Below are 9482 nucleotides of genomic sequence, written 5' to 3' on the forward strand. Positions count from 1 at the left end.
TGTATATATGTATATGTAATATATACATATATATTATATAATAAATGTGTATTGCTTTAGTGTAGTAGTATACTATTACTATTATTCCTAGTAGTAGTGGTACTCTCTTCCTGCACATGAATATGTCAACCTTTTCTCCATTTAATGAAACCTTGTCATGTGATATGATAGTCCTGCTGGCTTTTGTACCCTGGTACACTCACAGTCATTTGAACACACTTGTGCTGCCCTGTCCTAATGAGGTCGGGCCGGTGACACTCCCTGTACGTAAACACACTCATATTTCCTTACATTTACACCTCACACATTCCTCAGACCTCACCCTGTCAACTGAACTCTTAATCTAACCTGAGCCTAATCTCAACCTCTGAACTAAATCCAAACTACGTATGAGACGGGAGTGTCTGAGGAAAAATATTTGTTATCCAGATCTCTTCCTGTGTCTGTATCTGAACATGTAATAAATAGTGTTTAAACACTTGACACAGACTTGATCAACACGGCTCCTCTATTTATAATGGGTGTGTCTCGGACTCACTTTAACCTCTGTCTGTAATCCACATCCACTTCTCCTTTGTTTCTCTCTCTCTCTGCCCATCTGTCACTTTTCTTTCCCTGACTGTGAGAGGAAGTCGAGTTTCAGTTCCTTTAAACAGAACTTCAGTGTCACTGAACATTTATACAGCATTACTAGTTGTATCTTTAGGTGTAAGAGATTTAGATTTCAATATGGACATGAATATGTCTTGGCTTTTTTTGGATTGATGGGATATCTTAGTCTCATGTTGTAGCATTGAGAGTATTGAGCAGACTTCGCCTGGGTTATTTATTTTCTATATTCAATTATTGCATCTTGGGATCTGGCCCCAATCATTGTCATAATCACAGTTACGTTGATGATACTTGCCATTCACAAAAATAATCCAAAAATGATCTGAATTATTAAACTGGTGATGGTTTCGATACAGCTGACATGTACAGTATGGATAACAACAATGCAACTTGTAGTATCTGCGATACCGATAATTTTGATACCTTCTTTCTCCTCCAGCATGCTTTGCTGTTGTTTATGGTATCTCGTGCAAAGTTAAGTTGAGCATTCAGGCTTAGGTATCAGATCAAAAGGCTATAGTTGGTTTTGATGTTCGATCCTTAGATTTTGATCAATAACGGACAGATACCAATCCTGAGTATCGGATCGAGCCATCTCTATATTAAACTCACGTTGACATTACGCACTCATGGAAATTTTGACTGACGCTACTAAGGTGAGACTTTGTCCCATGTATAATTTATTCAATTACCTTTAAGTTGTATTTTTCTTTGGCAACCACTGTTTACTGCAGTACCTGTGGTACTACGCAAACTTTACTTTTAGAACCAAATGGCTAAATCCATTGTTGCAGAGTCTGTGGCGTGTCCATGAATGTTGGCCGTACCTTTTTAAAGGTAGGACTCGAACAGTGAGTCATAGAAAGTAAACATACACACCTCAACTTTTTCTTACGTAATGTCACTGGATGTCCCTGTCTGTACAGTCTACATTGTTAGATTTCAGTGGTTTTCACATTTGGTTCGGTCTGCAGCAGGAAGCTGATAAGACACCAAAAGGCCTTCCCGAGCACACACAGTCACATAGCCCCACACATTCAAGGAGAATTTCCCCAAATTCTCTTCACACCAACTTTCTAAAAACACCTCTACTCCCTGGGAACAATGGGAGATCTTCACACCAACTTTCTACTTCCTGGGAACAATGGAAGATCTCCTAATCTACCTCCTCACAGGGAACCCCAGAGCCATCCATTCCTTTTGACCTACATGACTACCTGTGGTTGACTGGACTTTATGGCTCCGTCGACTTCCCTTGTGATAACCCCCCACTCAGCAACAAAAGGTTCCTCCAACACTGCAGAATCATGGAGCAGCAGCGCCACATAGTGGCGACTGCAGGCATCACATGATACAAGAACAATAATATAATTGGCCACAAGAGGCCTAGCCTCTCTCTTCCATTGGCCTACAAGATTTAAACACACACCCGGGAAGTTGAAAACCACTCCCCCCACACAGGTATATAAGCATAAAAAACTAATGATACTTTAGAAGTTATTCTTGAGAAGTTAGAAATTATTTCTTGACAGGATTTGCGTATTAACTACTGTTGTACGAGATTTCCTTGAATACTTAGTCGTTTATTGTGCTTTATTGTTGGACCTGTTTTGTTTGACGTTTTGCTATTAAAACAAATCGACCATCTACCGGCTGTTTCCACTCCTTGCCTGAAGACACCTCGCACAGCAAGAATCTTTCAACATGAATTTCTTTGGCTGCACAATTACTGTTGCAGGTGTTGTTTTTAATGATGATGTGCAGGTAGTCTGCCACCTAAAGAAATAACTTTCCATCTAATCCGTTTTTTTTTTTTTAATCTTTCGTTTATCGCTTTGTTATTAGGGTATTTTTCCAAGACAAGACTAAGCTCGGCATGATTGTAACACATTGTCCAATCTGGAAGTTATCAGGTCATTTAAATCATTATTTCCCAAAGACTGGGTCATGACCCTAAGGTGGGCGTTTTTCTTTTTTGTTTTTTTTTTTGGGTTGTCTTGCACCATGTTACCCAGGAGTTTATGAACAATGTTTGTTGACTTGAGTCGTGAAGGTTTGTGACTTTTAAAATATGGGTCCCCAGAAAAAAAGTTTGTGAAACACTGGTTTAAACCGATAACTAGCTGGCTTCTCCTTTTTTCACTTCCTGTCATGTCATAGTCAAAGAGCTGACACTGCAACTAAAATCCAAGCACGGTGTGTGTGTGTCACATTATTTTTATACCTAGTAACCAATAGATATTGATCAGTGTAAAAACACACCGGATTAACTAACATTTTAGAGTTCACCAACACAGACAAATATATTGGTCGTATGTTGTGAGGGCTGTCTGTCAATTAAAATATTTAATGAGTTAGTTAAAATATTGAGGTATACATTGTATCCTAACTTGGTACTGCGATGGTAACTTGCTTCATATTGATAGTCAATTTTGAGAGTACCATCTAGAAGGTTTCTGATGTCTGAGGCTATAAAAATGTTTCATCCACGCAAGTCTCTTCCTTTCTTGCTTAATTGCTTCATCAGTTTATGTGGCATGGTTAAATACAGAAGTTAAATGCATTAAACGGATGTTGAAAAAATTGTGGCCATATAAGTAAGTTGCATTAACCCTATATTATCATGTTAACATTGGTGGCTGTAGAATCCAACCAATCTTCAAGACTGAAAACAAAATATTAAAAGCTTTAAACAATTTGATGAAAAAATATTTACAACAACCCTCCATTGAATCAGTATGATTTTAGTGATTATTATTATGTTATGATTATGTTATTTTATACCACGCTCAGTTTCTTTTAATCAGCGCCATGGTGTTGGCTTCATAGAGCCCTGTAAAGAACAGACTAACCATTAAAGCTGTGACCAGTACTTTGCCATCCCTGATTTGAGTGTCAATCTGTGCAGGGACATTTGTTTTAGCTGGAAGAACAGGTTGGAAGAGCTTGACCAGTCCTGCACAACACCTCCCTTATGTGAATGTGCACAGCTCCACTGTTGGTGCAGTGTGTCAGAGCTTGCACGTACATATTTGCGTTCTTGTTTTACCCATTCCCAGTGTGCATGTTGGGCTGTTGGTGGACGTGGTCACTGCCCCCATGGTCAGGGAGGTTGTGTTTAGTGTGTGGCATTCCTTTTCCATACCAACCCATGGCTCTGCTCCTCTTCCTTTTTGGTTGTTTGTGTTCCATGTCAACAAACAATGTTCCTCACAGGATTATGAAAAAAGTATGACAGGCCAGAGATATCCATCCATCCATCCATTTCCATCCGCTTATCCGTTACCAGGTCGCGGGGGGCAGCAGTCGCCACCCAAATCACACTCCACCGTACCAACCCCCCTGAACCTTCCTGCAGGTGGTGAGTCCACTGGAAGGTGCCAACCGCCCTAACCGGGATTCGAACTTGCCCAGGAGGTGAACCCTGGGGTTCCTCACCAATGACAGAGACATTGCCTCTGGGCCAAAGTGCCACAGGCCAGAGATATGTGAGAAGAAATTCTTTTCATAAATCAGCGCATTTTATGATCTAAGAAACAGTGAAAAAGTATAAAACTCAGCAGGTCTCAGTGTTGGTGATGAAGGTCATTGTGTTATTTATTTCCTGTTTTAGCCGTTTGCTCTACTTGGCTATTAAATCATGTTCAGTGTTGGTTTGAAACGGATAAGTAGATGTTTTTTTTAAACAAATTCTCTTCCAAAGATCCTAGAGCAGGGTTGTCAAACATACGGCCCGCAGGCCAAAACCGACCCACTAGGGGGTTGAATCCGGCTTGCTTTTGAAAGTGAAAAAATGCACAAACACTTCATGTTCGTGATGGTTTGTCAAATTATATTATGTTAAATATGAATATTTTCTAATATACTTCTACTTATTTGCAGGAATTGTACTGTCAGGCCCACTTTACAGCCAATATGTGTAATAGTATGTGGCCCCTGAACTAAAATAAGTTTGACATCCCTGTCCTAGAGTAAAGACGTGTACTTGTTTAGTGGTACTTTTTATTCTGTAATCAGGCCTCTGTTAACCTGACTTTGTTGATCTGGTTCTGATTCTGGTTTCTGTGTCATCTGCCACTCACTGGAGTGGAAGTTTAATATCCCTTTTGTGAAACCTCAGGACACTGAGAACTAAAAACCACCACAATGCTTTTGAAACCATGCAAAACCACTGCTTTTGAAAACTCACAGCTGTTAGATTTCAGTGGTTTTCCCATTTGGTTGGGTCTGCAGCAGGAAGCTGCTAAGACACCCAAATGCTTTCCCGAGCACACACAGTCACATAGCCCCACACATTCAAAGAGAATTTCCCCAAATTCTCTTCACACCAACTTTCTAAAACTCCTCTACTCCCTGGGAACAATGGGAGATCTCCCAATCTCCCTTCTCACAGGGAACCCCGAAGCCATCCAGTCCTTTTGATCTACATGACCACCTGTGGTTGATCGGACTTTATGGCTCGGTCCACTTCCCTTGTGATAACCCCCACTGAGCAACAAAAGGTTCTTCCAACTCTGCTAAATCATGGAACAAGAGTGCCACATAGTGGCGACTGCAGGCATCACATGATAACAAGAACAATAATATGACTGGCCACAATAGCACAAGCCTCTCTCTTCCATTGGCCTACAAGATTTAAACACACGCCCGGGAAGCCAAAACCACTCCCCAAAAATTCGTATAAAAAGCGTAAGCCACTGATGAGAAATATTTTAAAGTACTATATAACTTTGTTGTATGTTCCTTGAATATTTCCCCGGTTGTTATTTCGCTTTATTATTGGACCTGTTTTGCTTGACGTTTGTCAATAAAACAAATCGACCTTCTACCGGCTGCTTCCACTCCTTGCCTGAAGACACCTCACACAGCAAGAATCTTTCACAGCAAACACATAACTCTACAACCCAAACAACGAGCAATGTTGTCTGGGGGTGTTGTCAACCAGAGAAGGCAAAGTTGACACTATTGGTATTTTTACCATTGTGAATGGGTATGTAATCTGACACTAACCTTGTACCAATTAGTGTCTGAGTATTAATATTTTCTCCAATCCATCCATCTCTGTACCAAAGTACAAACTGTAGCCTGACGTGATCGGAGAAGTTTGCAACAATCTCACGCAGTGTTTACCAACACGAACTGTGAGGAGCTACGCACTTGTACTCCATTTTCATGTTAAGTAATCCAAACCCATAACATACACTTGGAATTTAGTTGAGAATAGGTACAGTTTGGAGCTTAGCCCTACAGGTAGATTGTGATCTACCTGTTTGGCGTATCTGTGCTAGAGTTTTTGACGACAGCTCTGCATCCTTTCAGTTTCAATACTGCCCCCTAATGGATTTATTATCCATGCAAAATATCCTGATCAGTATTAGAAAGCATCAATTTTAAGCCTTTAAAGCCTTTAAAACCTTTAAAACGGGATTAGATTTACAGTTGTTACCACATTTTTGCACCCAACTGCATCAATGTACTGTAGTAATACTTGAAGGGGATGAATTTAACCAAATATTCCATTGTTAATAAACCATTCGTGGTGGTTCAGAGTGTGTGTTGACAAATAACTCTCCGAACAACAGCAGCCAACATCAGCAGCTGAATGACTCTAGTGGCCAGTTATTGGAAGTTGTAGACTCAGCTGTTGCAGGTCAGACTGGACAGCAGCAGGGACTGTACTTGGCCGAACTCCCTTCTACTGTGTTTATGTGTGTATTTGGAAAAAGTCAATAAACACTCCAGTGACTCTCCCGTAACTGGAGGTAAGTGTGTCCCATAGGGTCGTACTTCCTTAGAAATATTGATCCAGCACCACAGAGAGAGGTCTGGCACCCCCCATGAACTCCCCCCCACACACACACTCATGCTGGTATTTGTGTTTTGTGAGCACTTCACATAGACTTAATGCATTCCTTAGCACCTTAAGTGTCACAAATATATTCCTTACTCTAGTCTGTCCCTAAATTGAACATTTGTGTTTTACTAATAAGGTCCTCACAGGTATAGCTGTACTCAGGGATCACACACAGACACAGCCCATCCCATTACACACTTGCATTGTATTTTTGTTGCTATGGTGATCATGAGAAATCTACATTAGTTATTAAACATACTGAAGGCTTTCCACTGAGACTCATTCTCCACTCTGTATCAACTTTCTAACTCCTCTCACCAGTAGACGGCATGTCAAACTGTAGTGGATTATATATATAAAAAAGTTTTAAAATATACGTGACCTTACTGTACGTGTATGCCAGGGGTCACCGACTGTATTTGTCATCGGACCAAAATTTTTCTGGAGGGATACACTGTGGGCCGGGCACTCAGATTAAAATAAAATAAAAATGATATTTTTTTGCTTATATTACAATTTCAAATTTATTTAGAAATCCAGTCAAGGTCAGAATTGGATGGTTGATGTAGCGCAGTGTTTCCCAAACTTTTTTTCTGGGGACCCATATTTAAGTCACAAGCCTTCGCAACCCAAGTCAATAGACATTGTTCGTCATAAACTCCTGGGAAACATGATGCGAGATGACCTTCTTGCGACCCACCTGAGGGTCGCGACCCAGTCTTTGGGAAACAATGATATAGTGTATATTTTTACAATATATTTTTATCTCCTGAAAATCACCAAATTTATGAGTCACCATTTAGGTTTATGCCCCTGGCTGTAACTGTGACACTGGGGAAACACCTTTAAGTCACAAATAGTGTTTGTCACTTCTTGTTTCTGTCAGAGTCACTATATGACTTAAATGTTCTGTTAAGTATATACAGTATATGTAAGAAAAAATATTTAGTGCTCAGTGAAGGTTGGTGTCACGTGCTCTTTCAAGCTTCACTGTACACTGTAGATAATTGTTAACTGGATTGTTAATCAGCTACAATGTAAACCTTTCGTTGTAGTTGAGGGCAAGAGGAGGGTTTTCCCGCTCCTCAGTCTAATGATTAATCAGTATGACAGGGTATCCGTTTACAGTTACCTTTGTTGTTTTTTTTTAAAGAGTCACAAATTTGCAGTGGCAGAAGTTGTTGTTCCTTCTTTACATTTACTTCCCAGTTTAAAAAAAAAGTTTCCTGTCTGTGCAGGAAGTGCAAAGTGATTTTATGACCTAAATAAGTAACGTATTTCTCTGATATATTATTAGAATATAGAGCTGCGAGTGAACATAATTCATGCGTTGTGACTCGAGCCCACATTGCGTGTTTGACCTTGTTGCTTCCTTTGGAAACATTGGCCTCCAGATTAAATATACAGTACATTATCCGCCCACCTCGTTGTCTCCAGTTTGGTCATCGTTGACTGTGACAATAAAGCTGACCTTGTGGGAAAACATTCCTTGAAGACCTTCTGCTTTGTCTGTGCAGTTAACCAATAGAAATCACACAATATAATATACATACATATGGTTATGGGCTAGATCAGTGGTTCCCAACCTTTTTTGTACCAAGGACCGGTTATACCGCACCATCTTTGAAGGATCATTGAGTTTTCGAAATCAAAAATCTTTGAGACATGTTTCTGTTAGTGTCAGAGTAAATTAGTAAAACTGAAGTACATTTTTTAAATGTGTTCCAATGCCGCCCGGCACCAAATCACCTATGGACCGTCACCGTTCCCTAGTCTGGGAGTTGGGGACCCCTGGGCAAGATCAGTGTTTCCCAAACTTTTTTTTTCTGGGGACCCATATTTTAAAAGTAACAAACCTTTGCGACCCAAGTCAATAGACATTATTTATAAACTCCTGGGAAACATGATGCGAGACGACCCAAAAAAATCTCTTGCGACCCATCTGAGGGTTGCTACCCAGTCTTTTGGAAACAATGGGCTAGATAATACGTTATCTATGCTTGGTGCTCTCAATGTGCATGACATGTATATGTGTTTGTGTTTTCCATGAAGAACTACTTGTTGCAACATTGTCTGGAAAACATTACCTTGTTCTGAAGACACTTTGTCTTTATGGGGACATTTTTCAGGTCCCCACTGAATGACATTGGATATTGTTGGCACTAGAATCGGGGTCAGATTAGGTTAGGATAATATTTAATGTATTGTAGAGATCTGGGTGATCTCCAGGTGTAGTCGAAAGCAGAAAAAAATAAATGGACACGAAAGTTGTCCCAGTTCGACTACAGTTTTATTATAGGTAGATGGACGGGATGTACAGGAGGAGGCTTTATGTACAAAACAAAAAGTATTTTCGGTACATCAGCGCTTACCTACATTGGACCGTTTAACATCTCCATCAAGTTAGACAACAACACGGCTGAAGCGGAAGTGACGTTTACCTGCCTACAGGAAGTGATCATTACAGTATGTTTGTGAAAGTTAAGGTTAGTCATAATGTCTGCAAAAAGTTAAGAGCTGGTGTAACAAATTAACCGGTATGGTGTGTGTGTGTCTGTGTGTGTGAGACTGTGTGATTGTGCCAGCAGCACTTGTCTATGCCATGCAGACAGGCTTGAAGGACATGTACAGTGGTATGAAAAATAGAATAGAATAGCCTTTATTGTCCTTGTACAGTGTACAACGAGATTTGAGCGCTACTCACTTGGTGCAAAAAAAAGAGTAGAAGACGACAGTATATACAAACATATAACAACATATCTTTGGTGTAGTTAGTTATTGCACATAGTTGTATGTTTATTGCACAGTGATCAATATGATCAGTAAAGTGTGAAATAGTGTGGACTATTTTAACTGGTTTTGTTTCTATTGTTTACTGCTGAGATAGCTTTCGGGAAGAAGCTATCTCTGAGTCTGTTTGTCCTGGTTTTGTGTGACCTGTACCGTCTGCCTGACGGTAACATGTCGAACAGAGAGTTACTGGGGTGGGACGGGTCCTTTATGATGTTGCTAGCTC

The sequence above is a fragment of the Cynoglossus semilaevis genome, chromosome W, assembly GCF_000523025.1.
Source record: "Cynoglossus semilaevis isolate Cse_v1.0 chromosome W, Cse_v1.0, whole genome shotgun sequence".
Classification (NCBI taxonomy): domain Eukaryota; kingdom Metazoa; phylum Chordata; class Actinopteri; order Pleuronectiformes; family Cynoglossidae; genus Cynoglossus; species Cynoglossus semilaevis.